This window comes from Cupressus sempervirens, chromosome 10 (genome assembly GCF_028749045.1).
Source record: "Cupressus sempervirens isolate cs-2001-9-10 chromosome 10, ASM2874904v1, whole genome shotgun sequence".
Taxonomy (NCBI): Eukaryota; Viridiplantae; Streptophyta; class Pinopsida; order Cupressales; family Cupressaceae; genus Cupressus; species Cupressus sempervirens.
In genome coordinates this window covers 388,116,284-388,139,516 of record NC_143127.1, presented here as the reverse complement: position 1 = coordinate 388,139,516, position 23,233 = coordinate 388,116,284, and the positions used below count along the sequence as shown (strand labels likewise).

Sequence of the window (23,233 nt, the reverse complement as noted above, 5' to 3'; positions counted from 1 at the left end):
TAGGGACATATGTTGTCATCAAATGTGTTGGAAGAGGTCATAGATTAACCTATGACCCCTTTCAACACATACAACCAATTAGGATATGTCCCTAGGGGTCCTACGACCCCTAGGGACATATGTTGTCATCAAATGTGTTGTAGGGGGTCATAGGATAAGCTATGGCCCCTTTCGACAAATATAGTCAATTAGAATAATCCCAAGGGTCCTAGGACCCCTAGGGACATATGTTGTCATCAAATGTGTTGAAAGGGGTCATAGGCTAAGCTATGACCCCTTTCAACCCATACGATCAATTAGAATATGTCCCTAGGGGTCCTAGGACCCCTAGGGATATGTTGTAATCAAATGTGTCAAAAGGGGTCATATTAAGTCATGACCCCTTTCAACACATACAATCAATTAGAATATGGCCCTAGGTGTCCTAAGACCCCTAGAGACATATGTTATCATCAAATGTGTCGAAAGGGGTCATAGGTTAAGCTATGACCCCTTTTGACCCATACAATCAATTAGAATGTGTTCCTAGTGGTCCTAGGACCCCTAGGAGAATATGTACAATCATCAAATGTGTAGAAAGGGATCATAGGTTAAGCTATGACCCCTTTTGACACATATGATCAATTAGAATATGTCCCTAGGTGTCTTAGGACCCCTAGGGACATATGTTGTTATCAAATGTATCGAAAGGGGTCATATGTTAAGCTATGACCCCTTTAGAAACATATGATCAATTAGAATATGTCCCTAGGGGTCCTAGGACCCCTATAGACATATGTTGTTAAAATAATACCATTAAAAATAGTACAAGATATTGAAATATCAATTTTTTGAAATGGAGCAAAGACTAACCAATCATGGCTCAAATAGGAGAATTATACAAAAGATTCAAAGGAAAAGGAAATGCCATGACATGGGATTACTTCAAGAGCTTCCAAAAGGAAATGAATAAAAAAGAACAGATACCCACAAGCCTGGTGGAAAGCTACAAGGACAAGATTTGCTTTTTAGCAAGCACAAACAAGTTTATTTTGTGTTTGACACAACCAAGAGTCCTATGGCTAACACCCTTTGGACATGAGGTAAAAGATGAGGATGCCAAGTCCTACATAAAAGAGTTATTAGCTTTAGATGAAATAGTTATCCTACCAAGGTTTGGTACTTTGTGCAGAAATAAGAAACATTCTACTCCTAGAACAAAAGGCTACACAAAAACCCACACCGCAAAGAGTAACAAGGAGTCAAACACCAAAGCACTTTAGAACTATATCATTGAATGCAATGAATGTTAAGGAAATGGAAGAAGAGTTAGAAACCAATCCACCTCACATGGGTCCAATACTAGAGAGAAGAGAATCATCCTTAGAGGAACCGGAAGCTGAAGAAACATAATCTGATGATGATGCAACAAGAGAAGTTGTAATCATGCAGGTGACTAAAGAAGGAGCAGAGGCATCACCAACACCACAAAAAGGTAAGAAGAAATCTAAACCAATTGCTATCGGTGTAGTTGTGAATACAATTGTAAAGAACCATGATTATACTAATTTGAAGGATAGATTTGCAAGGTTTTCTAAAGAAAACAAAGCAAAACTCTTTAGTGTTGTGTTAACTAGCTTAATGATAATAGAAAGAAGGCCATATGATGTCGAGTTGCAATTGCCCAAAGATTTGAGAAATATCTTGAATGATAAGTGGAGTACAGGAGTGAAAGACTATTAGAAAATGATAGAAGACTCCCTAATCAAGATGGGACTTAGGATAACTGAGTCTGAAAAGAAGACATTCATAGAAATATACAAAGGTATAACAACACAAGGGATATAATAGACCTAATAGTTGGTCGCATGAACCAAACCCAAGTCAACATAAGCCAAAATATGAAGGAACTTTATTCAGATATGGATGCCTACCTAAAGACAAGTCAATTGCCAAAAGGCATAGTTGAATCAACTAGTCTAAAGGTCAAGGGAACAAATGGGAGTGAGCTAGCAGAGACAACAACTAGCTCTGTAGTTAAACTAGGTAAAAGAAAAGCATAAAGGAGGGAGGAAAATCCTAGTCCTCAAAGAGAGGAAGATGTGTCACAAGAAGAGGTACAAGGAACAATCAATATGACTCAAGAGGAGTCAATTGTGCCCAATGGAAACTTATGCAGAAAGGTCTAAAAGTGAAGCAAAGAAAGATGAACAACTAATCAATGTCCCACCAGTTACAAGTTTTGGTGAGCAAACAACATAGGAGCGAGTCAAGTCACCACAAGGCATGACTCAACAACAGATTGATGAGACTATCAAAACTCTGACCATATATGTTGACTCATCGCCAGAGAAGGATAAGGAAAATAAAATTGAATCAACTATAGTGGTAAAAATACTAGATGATGAACCTCTAGACGAGAAATCCCAAGAAATGGAGGAAGATATAGAGTCATCAACCAAGCAAGGTAAAGAGGAAGCGAAACCTAAAAAAGAAAGACAATAGGCATAATAACAATTCATGCATCTTCATCAAGAGTGTCTGAGAGTGAGACACATAAACATGGAAGTAGAAAGAGAGCACCAAGCATGTCTAGAATAACTGGTAGAGAATATACTAGAAAGAGAAGAAGGTCAATCAAGCACATGACGACATCATCATCCTCATTGTCTTCATCCTCATCTTCAAGATCATAAGATGAAGGAGAATTTTATGAAAAGGATGTGGGACTAGCTAAAGGAAAGATCAAACTAGATGTTCTCATAGTTGAAAAGAGAAAAAGGATGAAAGACATATGGATCTAGAAGAGATCAATAAGTACAAGAAGCACATGAAAAAACAAGGAGAAATCAAAAAGGAATAATGCGCTAACAAAACATCATTGCAAAACTAACGGCTGATGTCCAATATGATCCTAATATGGATCTCATTAAACAACTCTCTACATTGGTTGTTAAGTTCAAAGACGAGCAAGGAAGTGTTGAAGCACTAGTCGAGAAGAAGCTTGAGACCAAAAGAATGAGCACATTGCAAGAACAAGTGGCAAAGAACCATATGACCATATAGGAAACTAAAGAAAAGCTTAAAGAAACTTTGCAAGCTTTAGCCCCAGTCATAAAGAAGTCATCAGATCCATGTGCCCTATCACTAGATCTAGAACAAAACCCACAAGAAGCTACAAAAATTGAAAGATAATTACAATGTAGTCACTAACTCTGCAGCTAAATATCTGTCCAAAAATCAAGGGATATTACATCTCATACATGAGATCAAGGAAGAGCAGAAAAAGTGATCCCTCAAACTCATAGAAGTACAATGCACACTGTCACCAATGATAGACATCATCTAGAAGAAAATTGTATATATAGAAGTCGTCATCAACCAACCCCCAAGAAACACCTTGACTGAATTGGAAACACTCTTGAGAGAGATGAAAAGTGGGACCATTGCTCTCACAGTTCTGAAGGGATCCTGGGACACCCATCTTGCCACCATATAGGGCCAATATATAGATATATTTAGCAAGATGTAGTGACCCGACAAAAACCTTTGTCATTGATGAAAAAAAGGGGGAGGATAAGAAAATAAGAAATGACAAAAGACAAAATGAGAAAAGGACAAAGAAGGGGAGAATGACACAAAGATAGGGCAAGCAACAGAAATAAAAATAAAAATAAAAATAAATAAAAAGGAGAGATAATAGATGGTGAATATATCGAAGGGGGAGAATACATCAAAAGGATATGAAAAGCAGCAAGAAAGAAATAGGGGGGAACATGAACACAACAACAAAATGGAACCATAACAAAAGAATATACAAAGAGACAGACATTGTTAGGGGGAGCATCTAACATAATGTGACCAAGTCTATCTATCGGCATGGTCTACAAGTACACACAAAGATATTGTAAAAAATGTTATCATGGAAAAAAATGTACCTAGGTGGTGAAGGTTATTAGGTCCTTTGATTGTTGTAGTATGTCATGTTAATACATAATTATAAATGACATATAATTTATGTGTGTTAATTATATTTGAGATATAAGTTAATAATTATATGAGAGAAATATATATATATATATATATATATATATATATATATATATATATATATATATATATATATATATATATATATATATTTGTTATTATACTAATTATCTAATTAACAAATAGATGTCTCTTCATGGCTTATGCTCATTATAAATACAAGAGGTTGTTGCATTTGGCAAGCATATCCAAATAGACAGTGCTTAGTACATTTGTAGTGATCCTAAAAAATGACATTGTATTAACACATGACTACAAATGTAAGAAAGTAATCTATAGCCAACAACAAAGCCTAACTGATACGAAGTCTTATAGTGAACCACTGTATCCCATCTAGCAACAAGAAAAGAATCACATAGAGTTTGAAGATGAGGGTACATGGATAAGATGGGAGGATAACCATCCCAAGCATCGCTCCAAAGCAAAGCCTCAAGCCTCCCTTGCATATCTAGAAAATGCCCCTCTTAACTAAATTAGCACTAGTCTTGAGAGTATGCCACACCATAGAACCATGACCTTCAAGAGGAAGCACACAAATGGAAAAAGGATCAACACCTCTAAAATACTTATACAGGCCCAAAGTTGATTTTTTTCCAAAGCATCGTCATTTGATTCTTTCCAAAGCATCGTCACCAATAAAGCTTAGCGGATAATGGTTGGCTACTCAAGATAGTAGATTGTAGACCAAGACTGCATGCCTTCTTAGGTCTGCAAACAATCTCCCAAGTGATCAAGTTCCATTTAGAGTTACGCAAATTACCACTCCAAAGGAATTGCCAAGAAAGAGCGTCAAACTCTAGCGACTCTTGGCATCTTGTTTCTTTCTTAATGTCAGGTTTATGTTGTGTAACCTTTCACTACACTTCATAATTGTTGACAATTCATAAGTATAATGAGTGTTGTTTTTCATATTCTCTCGACATGAGCTTGGTTGTATTGGTTCAAGATAGACAAGCAATCATGCCTTTGAAGAGTCTCTGAAGCTCTCTTTATGCAGCATTAATTAGAATATGGAAGACATTGATGAACCATGTGTAAAAAATTTATAGTGTGTTCACAATTTATTGTGTTGAGACTCTACAATATCAGGCAAGACCTCTAAGTGTTTGAAGAAAAAAATCTACGACGTCTCTTCTACAACAGTCATGGGATAATTATAAAAAGACCATCACACGGACTTGAAACTCATAACATGTCCTTCCCTCGTAGCAAACTTGAAACTCATTATTCGTAATCTTTTATTCTAACCAACCCCGTCTCATTCAAATCGAAAACTTAATTACGACATTGTATTCCTTATTAAGCCTTCTCTCATAGGTCTTGTTTTACTTCATTCCTAAAACATTTTTAAAAAACAAATTTAATTTAAAATAAATACAATTTAACATTAAAAAATAAAATTAGTAGATTATTTTTTCAAGCCTTTAGTAAGATCCTCACGACGTCTATATATTCATATCTTATTAACCTTCTTGTCGGAAAGGAAGCCTTTGTGCTCATTACAAACAAAGAACAATCAGAAAACATATATACACATTTAAGGCAGGGGGATGCTAGAGAAAGCTTGGTAGAAGCCAAGGACGCAAGCAGACTGAGTTCCAAGTTACCTTGCTTGAGTTGTTTGAAGAAAACAATACTGCACACCCAAGTAACGCTTACATTTCTTTCCAGTAGACAAGCAATGTTGCTTTCATACCTTCTTTATCATATACGTGCAAAATGGCTAGCATGCTAGTTTAGAAACTTGGAATGTTAAATATATAACAGAAAAGGTTCAACAAATATTTCATGTTAATGTTTCTTTGAAATTGTAATTTCATAGAATATCTACTTCACTTTCTTGTTAAATCGATTCAATTTGGCTCCAAGATCTTTAATAGGAACTTGACGTTAATCCAGATTTAACCTCTCTTGAACTCCTGATGTTGTTCACTGTTGTGTCCCCATGAGAGTAGAAGAAAACAAAATTATTGTTCTAGTTCTTCCTTGGTATCTTGTTCATAGGTGATAACTAAAATTGGAAATTTCAGTGCCAAGATAAGCTCTCAGGAAAATTTGCTTAACGTCTTGAGTTTTGGCAATGCCAATTCTACAACCTAGGATGAGGCCACGACAGCTTACTCGAAGGAAGAATCTTCAACTCACGGAAGATAAATCAACTCACATGCTTGGAATTTGTAAAGATAACTAGGGACTCAAACCTTAAACTTGTCTAAATTTTGCTCCATCTGACAATAATATATATTGTCTAAACAGACGAATAATAAGTCAAATATAGCATCAATATATATTAGCACTTGCACCTTTGAAGGGTGCAAGAGTTAAGTTGATAGACTTGTATACTTTTGATGATGCCCTTGAATAGTTATTACCATGTTTCTAGTTATAATTAAGTCTTGTAATTTTAGTAAAATATTTGATAAAGCATTTTTACTTTTTATTTTTTTGTATAGTTGGAATAATTAAATTTTAAATTTGAAGTGCAATTTCCTCTTTTCTTTATATAATCCTATATAGATTACTCTACATTTTGGAGTATATGTCAAAGTTGAAAGTGGATCAAATAAAATTATCGTCTATTATTTCACTCTAGATATCACTATAAAAGTTGGACCTTGTCTCTTAATTGTTCCAATATCCACATTGTATTTTGTAGCATAAGCCCTTGGAATTGATGTATAGTGATAGCTCAAGACACGATGATTGGAAGTTGTCTTCGATTTCCCAAAGTGATAGTTACTATTGGTAAACATTTAGGATCTTAATGGTTCCATGGTGACCCATTGTAGTTCTCAAAAGATGATACAACATACACAAGCATGTCTAGTGGCCTACAACTTGACTTGTAAATTGTATCAATTATCTCACTTGTAGTTCTATAAACAAATCTTGCTTCTATCTAAATATTTGTGTAAGCATAATATGTCACCCTGTACAAATGAGTATATATTTCTCTAATAGCTCATCATGTATTTGTTTGCACAATTTATCATTGTACTTATTGTAACTAGGAGATTCAATGATTTTTTACATCTTTTTATTATGTAACTTTACTGCTTCATTAGTAACAAATAAATGTATATATCTATCAAATTCTTTGTTGTCGTCGAAACTTAAGTACACAGATCTATACGAGTCATTAAAAGCCCTCAATCATGTTGTGTTGGGTTTGCATCTTGTATGTACTATTGTAAACTAGTCCCATAGTAACTTCTCATTTGAATGTGATGTGTAAATTGACATTTCCATAACATGGGTTAGTTGTGGTAGTTGACAAAAAAAAGTTGATACTCCTCCAAAGTGTAGTTGTTGATGCATAAAAGCCCTTCCGTCTCTCTCTCCTTCCAAACACCATTTTTGTATAAAAATACTCTTTATTTATTCGCTCTTTTCACTTTAATCTTAAGGCAAAACTTAATTAGTCTTGCTAATTATTATAGATATTTATAAATTGATAAAAATTTATAAATTATAAATTTAATAAAGTTCTTGTCAAAAAGATGAAAATAAAGAATGCAGACTTAAGAAATAATAAGATTTACCATATATTAAATATAAATATTTCTTATATATTATGAAAATGTTTTTAAACCATCAAAACAAGATTTATTCTCAAATCAAACCTAACATAGTTTTAAAAAATATGTCAATTATTTTTTATTTATTTTTAATATAATCATAAATAATTTTAAAACACATTTTTTGTAAAAACAAATCAAAACTTAGATATCTACTAATAATAAAATTATATAACATTTTTATATAAAAAAAATATTGACATTGATTAAATGTTTAAAAGAAAATCTCATTTATACGCAAAAATATTTCTTTAAAATATTATATAACTTGATTGACCTCACATAAACTCATTTGATAGAACATAAATGTATTGATTTTTTTAAAGGAGCATTTTATGATTAAGTTTTTTTTTTTTAAATAGTATATACTACATTGTAGATATAAATCCAATAAATAAAATGGGTCGGTTTGTTAACTCTGCTTGTAAGGGGAGGTGGATACAGCAGCGGTCACAATAGCATGTGGACTACAAAAACCACTCACAGATTTCTATTCGCCCATAAAAATCTTCGCCACCGTATTGTCTGCCTCTTGTTTTAATTTCTGCCCAGAATGCTAAATTACATTTATATTTATATTCCTTCCGTCTTCTCATTATCTATATTTACATTACCCCAATACTCTCCTAATTTGTCATCGCTGAAAAGAATGGGTATTTCGAAGGCATTGGTCCCAGTGATTGTTGCTTTCGTTCGTGGATTCAGAGATTGAGGCATTCATTTCAAACATTCAAATAGCAAGATGACTGAGCTTTCATTTGGTGCTTCTTCCTTTGTTTTACTCCACCACCATTCTCATGGGAGGAAATTAGCGAAGAAGTAGAAGCAAAAATCAGATAGTGAGGACTCGTTAAAGCGTATAATGTACAACTGTTAATGTTTAAATTTTCAAATTGAATCTATGTCCCCTCTCTATAATTGTATATTATTCTCTTCACTACCCACTGGAAGCAAATATATTGTAGAATAATATCAGTTGACATATTACTCCAATCCAACTAGCACTAATTTTGTAATATTTTGTGAACAAGTTAACAGATTACATTCATCTTCGTTTCAATTCATTCCATTTTAACTGCTTATGTAATTTCAAATAATATTTTTGTTGATAGAGTGGATCGTCGAACATGCAACATTAAGAAATTTACTAAAAATCTCTCCAGAGTAAAGATGAAATTTTGAAGCAAGTAAAATTGAGCTTATTCATTCTAGCAAACGCATGCAATAGAGTTCTGCACAAAGATAGCTTTCTCTAAACACTATCCTTTTAAGCGATAGACACATTGCATTTGCATTGCCCGAAGATTCTCAGATTAAAAAAAATTGACCACATTTATTTTTCCAAGCGTCTGACAACATCAAAAAGTCAGAACATTTTGATGGCATTCTTGCTAGGAATAAGCCTATCAGCTTAATAATGGAAAACATGAGTGACTACGCATGATAGGGGTGGGTTACAATTAATCCTTCCTTTGGTGACCATTAACCATACCAAATCTGGTAGAGGAAAGCACTCGCAAAGAGAAAGCAATAGGATTGTTAAAATCTCAACCTTATATAAGGATTCATATAGGAACAAGGATCCTCAGAACATTGGATCAGGGCATTCAAATTTAATACCAGAACCGTAAGTAGAAACTAAATTTGTATAAGAGAGAAGAGTGAGATGCTAATACTATCTATTAAAAAATAGAACTTGGCCAAGGCACGCTACTAGATGTTTCTCATAATGAGATCATCAGATATAGTCGGAGTCAAGTGACACATAGAGTTGGTAGATGAGCTAATGGGTATCAACAACTAAAAGTGTAAATCGTCTTACACCAGATCCATATTCTTGTCGCAACTATTCACTGTCCCTTGTGGAGGATCGGGTTTGTTTTACGAGTTGAAGTAGGCAAGGGGGTCAAGTGTGATCCATGGTTAAATGGATAAACGCTCGAGTGATACCTTTTTCCCATTATTTTTTGATATCTGCAACCAAATCATCAAGTACACTCAAAAAATTCCAAGTCTTGTAAGTTTTTATATCTTGCTTAGATGAGAAGCATTTCATTTCAGTATTTCATTTTGTTTAAAAACAAATTATACCTTTACTTGCAAAAAGTTTAAGTTATAAATGTAATGTTCCTTTAATTCTTATTGGCATGATTAGATTTTTATCAAATGCAAAGTAGACTAATTTCTTGTTATAAGTTATGATGGAGGAACATCTATCTTGGATTTTGTGGAACTTATGTTTTGCACGGTTAGGGTTGTGTTTGAGGCATATTGGTGGACCTTGTCCTATGTGTGCATAATGATAGGAGTGACTATATTGAATTTAGAGCCTTATAGTGGTTGTTGGTAACATGTTGCTATGTCTTGGGTAGGCTTTGGAGATTGTTTTTTATTGCTTCGATAAGTGGGATTTGACTTATATGCTTTTGGATTTGGATCAATGGATGGCATGTGGACCTATGTCTAAAGGTAGGTGTGTACTTTTATGATGTCATATGAATTAGTCATGCATTGTAAACCTGGGGCATTTCCTAAGTATTTATTATTCTATCTATCAGATTGACTTGTGGCTAAGTGTTTATTTACTGTATCTTGTTAGGCTAACTTGTGGCTTGGTTTAGTATAAGTAGAGAGAGGGTCTTGTGATGTCTAGACTCATTCAGTTCAACATGGAGTAGCTGAGAAGAGCAAAGTTTTAGCAGAGCTTGTAGCTAAGTGGGGGTTTGAGAAATGAGAAGGTTGTTTGGTGGCTTGCGAGCACAAGTTTAGATTCTTCTCGGGGTTTCTACCTGATTGTGGTTCTCGACTAGCTAGTGTTGGGATTTTGCAAGGTCTTGCAAAATTGTTATTATAATTGTTTATGTATTTGGCCATAACCCAGAAGGCCATACAGTTGGACATGTTGGATGTTAATCTATTGATTCTATTATGAAAATATGTGTTGCAATTGAGCTAAATCTCTAAGTTATTATTATTCTTTCGTTGTGTGGTTATTTGTTGGGGGCTAGGTTATCTCCTTTGGGGATACACCTACCTTGCACTGCATCAAGTGGTACCAGGGCTAGTTGATATTGTGGATTTGTTGCCTTGTATTTTTGAAGATTTTGAAAGATGCTTTCGAAAAGATTGGACCTTGGGGAGATCACTAAGAGGAATCCATCTTGGATTGAAATTATTACGAGGATATTGAAGCCTTGTTTGAGTTGGAGTCTACCAATCAAAATGAAAGTTGTTTGGCTAGTTCAGAAGATTGTGCAAAGAAGAAGATAGATCGTGAAAGTACATGATAATTATGTTGAAAATGAAGAGGTAGGTGTGGTTGGTTTTGTTGATCAGTTTGTGGAGTCTAATATAAAAGTTGTAGAGCAACTTGTGGTTATTGTTGAGATACATGAGCTTACCGAAGAGGTTCCTAACCTTGTTGAGACTGGAAAGTATATTTGTTTTCAAGAGCAGATGGATGGATCTGGCATGGAAATTACAGAGGTTTTGAGCAATGAGATTGATGATTATGAGGATTTGTATATGGATGAGGATTTGCATATGGTTGTTGATATGGATCTGAATTCATATGTTGGTGTTGAGATGATTGAGGATGTACTAGTTACTATTGATATGGTTTATCTAGATTTTTGTATTGTTGTTGATGTGAATATGGTTTTGGATTCACATGTTACTGCTTCTATGGTTGGAGATTTTGTTGTTGATGTAGATGTTGCTACTGATATGTAGTTGGATTTACATGTTGTTGATGTAGATTCACTTGTTAGTGATGTGGTTGAGGATCTACATGTTACTATTGATTTGGATTTGCATGTTGTTGATGTAGATTCACTTGTTACTGATGTGGTTGAGGATCTACATGTTACTATTGATTGGATTTGCATGTTGTTGATGTAGATTTTCTTGCGGTCGACATGGTTTAGAATTTACATATTGCTTTGGGCTTTCATGTTGCTAATTTGGTTTTGGAGTTACATGATGTTGTTGACATGATTTTCATGTTTGAGAATGTTAATTTTGTTGGTTGTGATTAGTTACAAAGATGGTTTGTGAAGCATTGTGTTGTTCAGTTTGTTCCTGGTAGTGACTATGTTGATTAGGTTGCTGATATTCATTTGATTCTTATTTTTGAATGGATGAAGCAGAGATGGTTAATGTGCAAATATGTCTAGTGTCCTTGATGGATTGGAAGTCTTTAGTGAAGATGAAGTTGAGTGCAGATATTTCTTGACATCAAAGTGTAGGGCACACTTTTCTATTTATATGGGGAGTTTGATGCATGAGCATCGAGCTTGGATTTTGTTGACCGTATGTTTCACTCAGTTAGGGTTGTGTTTGAGATATACTGGTGGACCTTTTCCTATGTGTGCATAATGATTGGAGTGACTATATTGAAATTAGAGCCTTTTTGTGGTTGTTGGTAATGTGTTCCTATTTCTTGGGCAGAATTTGGAGATTATTTTCGCAAGCTTCAATCTTTTGGATTTGGCTTATGTGCTCTTGGATTTGGATTGTTTGATGGTGTGTGAACCTATGTCTAAGGGTGCGTACTTTTATGTTGTCATATGAGTTAGTTATGTATTGTATACTTGGGGCCTATCCTAAATATTTATTATTCTATCTCTCAAGTCAACTTGTGGGTGTGTGTTTATTTAATGTATCTTGCTAGGCCAACCTATGGCTTGGTTTAGTATAAGTAGAGGGTCTTGTGATGTCTAGTCATTCAGTTCAGCGTGTAGCTGAGAAGAGTGAGCAAAGCTAGTAGCTAAGTGGGGGCTTGGGAACAAGAACGTTGCTTAGTGGTTTGCGAGCACATGTTTAAATTATTCTTAAGGTTTCTACCAAATTATGGGTCTGGACTAGCTGGTGTTTGGATCTTGTGAGGTCTTGCAAAACTGTTATTGTAATTGTTTATGTAGTTGGTCGTAGCCCAGAAGACCTTACAGTCGAGCATGTTGGCTGTTGATCTATTGATTCTATTATGAGAATATGTGTTGCAATTGAGTTGAATCTCTGAGTTATTATTATTCTTCCATTGTGTGGTTATTTGTTGGCGGCTAGGTTGTCTCCTTTGGCAATACACCTACCTTGTTTTGCATCAAATTAAAATTGACTTATTATTGTTGGTTAAACTAGCTGTTGTTTGTTCAAAACATTTAGTCATGTTACATTGATCTTCATGTGCTTTGATTAGAATATGTGTTGCAATTGAGGCAAATCTCTGAGTTATTATTATTCTTCCATTGTGTGTTTATTTGTTGGGGGCTAGGTCATCTCCTTTCGAATACACCTACCTTGTACTGCATCAAGTTAAAATTGGCTTATTATTGTTGGTTAAACTAGTTGTTGTTTGTTCAAAACATTTAGTCATGTTACATTGATCTTCATGTGCTTTGGATTACAATATGATTGAAAATGTCCATTTCTTGTAGTGAATTCCCAAGCTGCCGGGTGCTTGTCTCATCATGTTTCTCCTTTTTTTTATCAAGGTATTTATTAGTAACATATATAATATTTATTAACTATCATTCATATTGTTAGAGTTTTAAGTGACTCTACAACACCCCAAGAAGAAATGAAAGACCAAGATAACTCACACAAGAGATTGGCAAGACAATTGCATTAAGGTGTAAGATCGATATTATTAATAATGGAATTCAATGAATATCAATGAATTGATTAAAATGTACATAATAGGCCTCCTTATATAGGAAAGGCGATAAAGACAATGATAAGGAGAAGATAACATATCACCTACACAAGGTGGAATCAAATGTTCAAGAAAGGTAGATTATCCTTTCTTATGCAATCAAGTATATACCATCATGAGTATGGTAATGTGATATGTGCACTAAAGGTGGATTGAGATAAGAACTATCACCACTTAAAGTAAAATTCTCTTAGACCATGTGCTTAATTGAGGTGCAAACTCCTAGGTGTCTCAATGACAAAGTACTATGAAATGCATTATCCTAAATGAAATTAAGTAAAGAGTAGTTAGTGAATACTTAATTACACTAACACACATAATTATTTATTATTAACTATCATTGATTAATGTATGTATTAGTATAAAAATTTAAATAAAGAATCAATTATATACTTATTTGAAACAGTGCATATTTTAAACAGATCATATGTGCATTAAAATATATTTTTCATATATTGATTACAGCTCATGACATACACCTTGTGAGCAACAGATCAATGTAAACTCATAGATTTGTATTGACAGTTCAAATATTTATCAAATCCATGTTATACATATAAGAAATGATTGTGACAGGGTAACTTCATCACTAAAACGAGAGAAAAACATTCCATTAGCCATAGTCAGCTCAACAGCACTTAACTTCATAATGCCGTACCAAGAATGGTACAATGTTTGCACAAGTATTTATTTTTAATTCATAAGTATTTCTTTTTTTTCCTGCCATATTTTTCTAATAAAGTACCTTTCTGGATTTCTTGGTATATGCCTGTTTCTAAGACTACTTAAAAATCAAAACCCCAAGCCATAGATGCACATGTATTTATCTTTCCAGTTTCCACTAGAACTCAAAAATACTTTTTAAGGGATGACAACATATTCAAACTGAATTCTTCTTAATCTACTTTGCAGGTCAAACTTGACAGAAGAAAACATAATCCATTACTGTAAGAAGGTATTGATTTATCTTCTTTACATATTCCTTCGAAGCAAAGGCATGATTCTTTAGTCTATGTTGTGGAGAATTTGCTTGAAACAAGAAAAGATGCAGAAGAATGTGTACCACAAAATTCTGCATTAACAGTTCACTTGGCTTGAAAGTTAACATAAATCAATGGCATATATTTTTCAATGAGATTTTTAAGAAGCGCAATAGTTGTTTGGAGAGATTTTTGTAATTTCTCATTGTGAATTACTCCATTGCATCCCCTTCAATCACTTGCACTTGCTTTCTCAAAGGGATTATCTTGGTTGACAGAACCTCTGCATTACAAATGGTAAATATGTTCAACCAAGAAAAGTCTAACAAATCTAATTTTAACCTATGAATGAGAAAAAATTTACAAACATGATATTTGTTAAAACACTTCAAAGACAAAAATCAATATTCAGACAAAATCTTGATGTGGCATAGCCCAGCTTAGCAGATCTGTTTTCATGACACGTAGTTTGAAACATGTACTGTAATTGGTGACTTGCGGTAGAGTATACCCGTTACAACAGTAGCTCAAAGAAACTACAGAATAATTGCCAGCTTTAATATTATCAGTGCCTTGTTTCCATAAAATCTCCTTTGCTCACATGGCTAATTTATACTGGTACTTGAATCATATGATTTCAATCTGACCACTTTGGAACTACCACATTTAGTTACATTTACAATGTTTTGGTGTTTGTCACTTCTTTAGACCCTAAGATTCTATTTTAGTACTTCATGTCCTAATTGACCTGCTTTCGTCTTTTGTGAACATTGATAGAATGTATTTGATTCATAATTCTTTATTCCTAATAAACAAATTAGACAACTTTAAGACACGATTAGTGAAAGTCTATACAAGCACTTTGTCATTTCTTCAAAGCTCAAACAACTCTCAACTAGACAAATACATGCATGCGAGATAGAGCAACAGCAGCCAGTGATAATGTGTCGTTGATCATTTACTCCAAAGATACCTCTCTGTTAGGATTATCCAATTTAATACCTTGGCTTCCATGTGTGCAGAAATGTCATATGCTTCTACAATGCTTAATCAGAATTTTTTTTTGGGAAGTGTTTATATCCATATTATCTGCATGACTCACTATGAGGGTGTATGACATAATGACTAAAATTATTGAAATGTTTGAGAGTCTGAATGCATTTGAATAAGTTTAATTGTTTCTAAAGATAGTTAAAGATACCCTCTGTTGGATTAAAAAGTTATTGATGTCAAAATATACAGATTCATTCTATATATGTGAACAGGTTCTGCATATGTGCGGTTCGAACAGATGTATATATTCCGAAATTATCATTTGTATATATCTCAGAAGGCTAAATAATCATATACTTAGGACAATATATTGTAGATAAACTGTAAGAATGAATATGAAAATGATCTTATGGATTAACAACAAAGATAAATATGTTTTACATATTTGTTTATTACAAGGGCAAGACTTACAATTGTTTTACTCATCAGAATCTTCTGAACCACCTTTGCTTCATATGAGTTTATCTGTGTTATCACAGTTCGATTTGTGTTTCACAAACTTTCAGGCCAGTCTGTATGTCGACGGAACTTTTAAAATACTGCCTACAAAATGAGAAGAGTTGGGTGACGAGTGTTACAATGTCAGAATCAAAGTTTGTGTCTGCACAGTTATCAGAGTTAGTGTCAGCACAGTTATCAGATGTGGGTTATGTGTTAAACTAAATCATCTAATAAGACAAATAAATAATTTTGTCTCTACATGTATGCATCCAAATTAGATTGCTGACAAATGTTGAAGGTTGTGTTTTGAGGGAAGGTTATCGGGCAGACAGACCAACATAGAGGTCATTTATGAAAACTTGAATTTGTGTCTTATCGGGCAAAGACAAAGGTGATTAAAATAAAGTTTGTCAGCATCAACAAATTTTAACTAGCGCTTGCACCCGGAGAGGGTGCAAGAGTACAGCCAATAGGGTCAAGCTGTTAAGTTCGCTCATATATGTTCAAAAAATGTGGCACTAAAAGTACATTTCAGAACTTTACATTTCCATTCAACAGTGGAATTGTTGCAATGGTGAGTGGATTTTCGAAGAACGTGCTCAAACTCTTCTTGAGTAATGGGGAAATGACTCCAACGCTAGTTTCAAAGAATAAGGACTTAAGCTACAGAAACTCGTATCGTATTCAATGCATTCCATTATTACTATTTTTAGTATTGATTATGAATTTAACATTAGGCAGAAAGAATATATAAGCAGTGCCAGCTTGAACAGGGCAAGCACACCACTAAACCGCTAAATGATTTCTCCATACACCCTAACAATGCACCAAGCGGTAGAAGAAAACAGGGCAACCCAGATACTGTTGGTGAGCTACCTACTAGGTAAGATATAACAAAATGGGTTCAAATCAATAAAACTTTCTAATTTCTGCAACTCAAGAACACTGTTCAAATTGCCACAACAAATTTACCACAATTATAACTGAAAATGCGCTCGAAGCCCCCACAGTTTAAGACTCGTTGAAAGCTGCAATGATTATTTCCTCCTCGAATTCAAATGTTCTATGCGGTCCTGCAGGACCCTCATACTCCAAAGAAAACGCATGGAAATTTAATACTTCATGTTAACTTCAGCAGAGACGATCGAGACAATCAAAGGCAGCAGTAAATTCATGCTAAATTTTCCTTCTGGCAAGGGGTCAATTGGGCATATTGACTCCGTTGTGGTTTTCCTTGAGCCGGCTCTTTCTCTCCCCCTTCTCTACCATACCTTTCCCTACTATTAATCTACCCTTCATCTTCATTTCCTCTTAGACTTGTGAAAACTAAAGATGAGAATGGAAGGCCTGCTGCCTTGACCGAAGGTTAACCATTGAGGTTGACAAGTTCCAGGGGGAAAAATAGTAAAAAATTGCACAGGAAGAATTTTGTTTAACCATCACAAAACGGAATTGGAGCTGTAACACTAGGGGTTTGAATGATACGAGGAAAATGGTGATTTCCACCCTACCTTGTATTCGTCGGTTCTTCACCTTTTCCTATCAGATACCCTACCCCTGCTATTAAGGTGATAGCGAATTTATAGGGGGCTCTGGCGGTTCGTTGGAGGTAATTGCAGAGGTGGTGGCGGTCCGGATAAATCTGGGTAATACATTGTTTACCCTAACAACAGACTCGTGGCCCCTCCATCAAAGCAGCTGTCTGTCTGCATGCGATGCTCATTCAAAGGGCGCAGTTGTAACCAGGTCTATGGTGTGGACATGCCGGCGACCGAAAGAAAAGTTCGGCACAGGCGAGAAGCAGCAGCGTGAGGAATTCACGGTGGGCTATCACCCAAGTGAAAGCCTATTGGCTAATAACCATACAAACCTTGGTAGAGTAGCGCTGGATATTATCAGGTTCTAGTATGGTTGTCAACACAATGATTATTCTATAAACAAAAGAACAATGATATCATTAAATAAACTAATTTGTCCACCTGTAGAAGTTTAGTTGAATCAGTTATGTGACATAACTTATGTCTTTCACAACCATAAATATGTGCTTGTTCATTCACTCAGTGAGCGACAATAGATGATTGGAGTGAAAATATATTATTGTTGATAACAGGAGGATGAAGAACTGGTGTTGGAAGAATTTTTGTGAAGAAGAAAAACTTTGTTGATGTAAAAAGATGTTGAAGGAAAGAAACATATATTCAGACAAATACAGTAAAAGGATTCAGGTATATATTTCTATAACTTTGTTTTGATATCCATTACCCAAAGTCTCCTAGTTATGCACAGTATGTTCTTCAAGCAGTTGCATTATACATTCAAATTTTCAATCCATGATTGCAGAGATTTTTTCAGTTTATGTTCAGGATATAACAGAGACTGTTCAAGTTATTGCTTTTCAGCATTTGCGATTAATTTGCTTCAGTTTGATTTGAAAAAGTGGTATTCAACGTTTACATGTCTGAAATTCAGTCCGAAGATAGTTCATAAAGACAAGACAAATTGTTCTAGTTGAGTTAATGTCCCAATTCATTCAGTAACTGAAGCTACATATTTCAACACTCCCCCTTAGCTAGGGAAGACAAAGTATATATATATATATATATATATATATATATAGATATATATATATATATATATATATTAATTCGCCTTATTTGAAAGAGTGATATCACCAAACTCGTGATATCAAAGGATATAATATGCTTAATATGTATATCCAAGTTATGGTATGTGCACTAACATCAAGTCACATGATGTCTACCATAACTGATCATGGCATATCCATGGATGTTATGTCCCATAATATCCACCATGATTATCTCATATGGGAGCATAGTGATCTTCAACTGATATCAAGTCTCATGATATCTATCAATATGTCCAAGATGTACAAACTATCATGACATGTCCAAGAGTATCAAGTCTCATGATATTCATCATGACAGTGAACTAATCATTATAATGTTTAGAAACAAAAGTTCATTATTAGAAAGATTGTCACATTTCAATAATGTAGACAAGGTAAGGACCATAAGTCACAAAGTCACACATATGCCAAAAGAGTTTACACTTTAAACATCTTTATTTATATTAATACAAATTAAACACTTGAGACTCAATTTCAATAACTTACATTTCAAACATACCAAGTTTCCTTCTTAAGTGTTCAACTTTCACTCTGGGAAGAGGCTTGGTGAGAATGTCTGAGGTTTGATCGCATGTATTAATATACTCCAACTGAATCACATTCCTTTCCACCATATCTCTCACATAGTGGCAAGGAATCTCTATATGCTTTTATCTATCATGAAGTACCGGATTCACTGATAATTGATACAACTTTGATTATTGCAATGAATGATAGTAGGCTTCAAAGGCTCACCAAATAGTCCCACAAGCAATTTCCGAAGCCAAACCACTTCTCTTGCTCTCGTTGTGGTTGCAATGTATTCTACTTTAGTTGAACTTTGAGCTACTGTAGACCTTTTCTTGCAAATCCATGAAATTGTAGCTGATCCCAAACTGAAACAACACCTTGATGTGCTTTTCCGATCTGTCACACTTCCAACCCAATCGGAATTAGAGTATCCATGCAAGTCCAGATTGGTATTCTCATATTTAAGTCCATATCTTATAGTACCCTGAAGATATCTCAATATATGCTTCACAGCCGCAAGATGTATCTCTCGAGGTTCACACATAAACTGGCTCAAGGCATTCGTTGCATAGCAGATATCCAAGCAAGTGTCAACCAAGAACATCAGTGATCCAATTATCTATCTATATAAAGTAGGATCTGCAAGCCTAGACTCTGCTCCTGCTTCTTTTAGTTTATGTAGGTTGGTTTCCATAGGTGTTGACATAAGTTAACAATTCCACATTCCAAATATTTTCAAAATATCAAGTGTACTTCCCTTGACTTAGAAAGGTGCTCCCTAATTCTGCCGAACTTCCAATCCAAGTTAGTAGTGTAGACTGCCCAAATCCTTCATGCCAAATTCACAAGCCAAGTCTTTCTTACATTGATCAATAAGGTGATCTTCTCCTCTAATTAGAAGGTCATCAACATATCAGCATTAGTTACCTTAAAGTAGAGATTAGGGTCAGCATCATTATTAGAGAATCCAAGATCCAGTAGACAGCTGTTGATCCTTTCATAACAGGCTCGAAGAGCCTATTTAAGTCCATTTAGGGCTTTCTTCAACTTACAAACATATGAAACTGCATCATGAATCACAAAACCTTCAGGTTGCTCTAAATATACTTCTTCAATGGTTCCATTTAGAAATGCAGTTTTCATATCCATCTAATGGATTTTCCAACCTTTAGTGGCTACAATAGCTATCACTACTCTAATTGAGGTGTATCTAGCAACAAGGGTGAATGTTTCTTCGCAATCAATTCCTTCCTTTTGTGAGAATCCTCTAGCTACAAAGCGTGTTTTATGTTTCTCAATGCTACCATCTGCAGCATGTTTAATTTTGAAGAGCCACTTGGATGAAACAATAGATTTCTCTTTTGGTCTAGGAGCAATGTCCCAAACATCATTTTCGGAATGGATTGATACTCTTCTGTCATAGATCTTTGCAAACTTGATGCTTGATAGCTTCAATAACATCAGCAAGTTCAAAGTCAAGAATCTCACACATTAATGCATTATATGTTAATTTGAGAGCTCTTTTACTTTCTCTAAATGTCCCTTTAGGCGGTGCAAACTGGTCTCCTTCCTGTATTATCTTCCTTGCACAAAGTGGTCTCTTAGGATTATTATTTTGAATCTCTTCTTGAATCTCAGAAGGAGTCTCACATTCATTTGTAGTCACTTCTAGATACTCCCTCTGAATCTTGGGAGTGGGAACCTCTTCTATGGTTTTATGTGAATCCTGAACTTCTATTTCACTTGGACCTTTTTCTCTTTTGAAAGAAATGTCTTCTTCAAATATGACATCTCTACTAGGTTCTATTTGTCTTTGTCCAAAAATGTATTGTTACATCCCAAATTTTGCTACATTTAAAAATAATCTTCTAGTTGTTCGAAATTCATGTGAAGTTGGTTGTTCGGTAGATTTGTTGAGATAATTAATTCATGTGAGATTGATCTATCGATAAAGTTGTTGAGATATTTGATTCTTGTGAAAAGGAATTTCAGTTATTTGTTATTATTTCATGTGACATGTTAGTTAGTCGTTATGATGGGAATTGGAAAATGAGTATCTTAGAAATTGAAAATGATTGTGATATTTTATTATTATTTCAAATTATGGGAATATGTTATTACCCCGAAACCATTTCCTTTTTGCAAGAGCACGATGAAGGGGGGAACTGTTGCCAAAATGGGAGTTAGGAATGGGACACCCAAATCCACTGTCAAACCATCAGGTATGAGATCTAACCACCTGGATCAAGGATGAAACAGCTAGACAAGCAAGAAAGTACAAAGGATGATCATGAACTAACCAGTTAAATTATAACATTATAAAAAAATGCAAATAAGAAATATTACCTTCATTATATGGATGATCTCAGTACATCTTGCAAATTCTATCATGTCTTAGTATAATAATATCGTGTCTATACTCATAGTGGTGTCGGTATAAAATGTGTACGTATGTATACACACACATATATGTATGTGAATCTTAAATTTAGTGCACGTATATATATATACACATGTATATGTATGTATATATATATCAGAGTAACAAAAATCGCGCTGAAATCACGTGAATCGCCGATTCAGCGATCAAATTCATGCACGCCGATTTTTTTGGTGTCGGAAATCGTGATCGGCGATTTCATCGGGTGAATTGCCTGAATCGCATGTATCGGCGATTCACTCAAAAAATCGCCTGAATCGCCATTAGAAATCAGCAAAAATCGACTGGCAGCAACAAGCATGTTTAGTTGGAAATAATAAAAAAATCACTTATGTTTTTTGCTTTTTTTTTTACCTTTCCTCTTTGTTATAACCCTAAAGGGCCTTCTAATGGTTAAGCATGACTAGAAGAGAGGAGTAGAGAAAAGAAGAACCATAGGTTATATATTAAAAAAAAAAAAAAGGACGACAAATAAAAAATGTTTAGAATGCATAACGAATGATGCCCAAGGGAAGGGAAAGACATAATCAGGTAGTAAAACATCAGCGGTTCCCAGAAAGAGTGTGGGATCAGAAGAAAATCACAAAAACACTGTGTTCCATGTAGTTTTGTGTGGGTTTCAGAGTGCTAATTTGGTCTTGGCGGCGGGGGCGCTGCCCCTCGACCTCGCCCTGTATCGCGACACGGCTGCCCTGTATCGTGACACGAAGCGCGTCTGGGGCGCTGCCCCTAGACCCCCAGTCGCTGCGGTTATCAGTCGTGGGAAGTCTAACCAATTGATGAGACCTGAAGCTGTTGCAGGCATGGAGTGTCTGTGGTGGAGAGAACAACAGAGCAAGCCTTTCGAGAGGGGTGATATGCTTTGAAGCACTTGGAGTAGGTGTTGGATGTGAAGCTGTCTTATAAAAACTCTTTACCCCATGTGGTAAACACAAACTTCCATGTTTATATATGTTAAGTTTCAACTTCTATTTGATGATGTTATAATGTGTTTAAGTTATATTCAATAAAGGGTGCATGAAATAAGTCTTAAATTGTTAAAATCTCTACATTTAAAGGGTTTTTTTCAAATTTACCGATTCATTGCCGATTCACCGGCGATTCACCCCCGATTCACAATTCGATTCGGCCGTGCCGATTCCGATTCTCATTACTTTGATATATATATATATATGTGTTTGTGTGTGTGTGTGTGTGTGTGTGTGTTAAGGCTACTCAAACAAGCATGCATATAAAGGGGCGATATTAATATATTAAGGCATGAACGAAGATTTTGTTGCCACCCTTATTTCTTTTATTTCGAACCTTGGCTATTATTTAAATATTATTTATTTAATTGCCTTGAGGGGCCACCTTTTTCATGTCTCCTTTTATGGCATCTAGCTATATGTCTTTCCTTTTATTCAAATATGAAATTGGAAGGCCTGTGCGAACGTTTTTGCCACCTCAATCATTCTTGCGTAACTAAGCATGCACGCAAGTGTCTATTGCTTATCTTGCTCCCCTCTTTATGGATGCATTATATTTTGCCTCTCACCCTCTCGAGCGGTTCTTCCACACATTTTGCTTCCACAAAAATTCTAAATTGTTTATGCTATATTTTTATCTGCTCATTTCTAGTAAGGGTGTAAATATAATTAGCAACTACCTTTGATTTTGTCGAGCTTGTGAGATATTACAGTATTCATTTTTGTGGACGGAATTGAAAGCTTGATAGCGTAGATGGGTGGCATCTACCTAACACCGATACCATTCGTATTTTCCAAATCGTGCCTACAAAATCAGGTCATGCATTACATTTATATATTGTTTATTGTGATTAAGTCATGCATTCTGAACTTG

General features: G+C 34.9%; 1 pseudogene across 1 annotated transcript in view; it reads right to left on the bottom strand.

Moving 5' to 3' along the window:
* Positions 1 to 14,197: 14,197 nt before the first annotated feature.
* LOC149534293 (proteasome subunit beta type-7-B-like) overlaps positions 14,198 to 23,233 on the bottom strand; it is a 49,491-nt pseudogene continuing 40,455 nt past the window's right edge. The window contains exon 9 of the transcript XR_016356735.1: positions 14,198 to 14,583. The product of XR_016356735.1 is annotated as a proteasome subunit beta type-7-B-like (transcript). The remainder of the gene's footprint in view (positions 14,584 to 23,233) is intronic.